This window comes from Penaeus monodon, chromosome 28 (genome assembly GCF_015228065.2).
Source record: "Penaeus monodon isolate SGIC_2016 chromosome 28, NSTDA_Pmon_1, whole genome shotgun sequence".
Lineage (NCBI taxonomy): Eukaryota > Metazoa > Arthropoda > Malacostraca > Decapoda > Penaeidae > Penaeus > Penaeus monodon.
Genome location: NC_051413.1, coordinates 1,752,799 through 1,753,502, shown reverse-complemented (window position 1 = coordinate 1,753,502; position 704 = coordinate 1,752,799).

Genomic DNA, 704 nt, shown 5'->3' with positions numbered 1-704 from the left:
TCCCCCGAAAAAGAGACCAACCACCACCAAGATGTACCATTTCCTTATAGAAAAAAAATCTCGTAAACACGCATATAACATCAGCACTCGAACCAGCAAACCAAACAAGAAAAATAAGAACACGAAAAAAAACACGCGAAATTAGCCTTAGGTCGGGCGGGACCACTCGGCTTCGAAAACTCTTAAGAGGCGACAGCGAAGTGGAAAAAAAAGAAAGAAAAAAAATATGGCGCTCTGATTTAAATGGCAGAAAACGCTGGCGTCATTACGGGTTAAGGGCCCGAGGTAGGGGGAATTTCGCTCTCTCTCAGGCGCGCCATAAGGGTCGTTTTTCCCTGCGCGGGGTGTGGGGAATGACTACCATTTCGAAGTGTTTAAGTCGTAACCAAGCCGTCGCTGGTCTATATACCTGTTTGTTCCTTTTGACTGGCAGGTGACTGAGATTTTTTTCCCCATTTTTCGTCGGAGGGAAAGGGGGAGAAAGGACTGCCAAGCGCTGGTTGCATCTGTTTTACACATTAACCAACACGAACAGTACAACACTACGTCCCTATTCCGTGTAGTTCGAAGCTCACGACTTCTCTGATCTCGCCGCATCGGGACAGAAAAGCCACCAGTTAACAAAACATATCATCCTCCCTTCATCCCAAATCCCTTATAACAATAAAACGAGCCATCAACCTGAACACTTCTCACCCCCAATC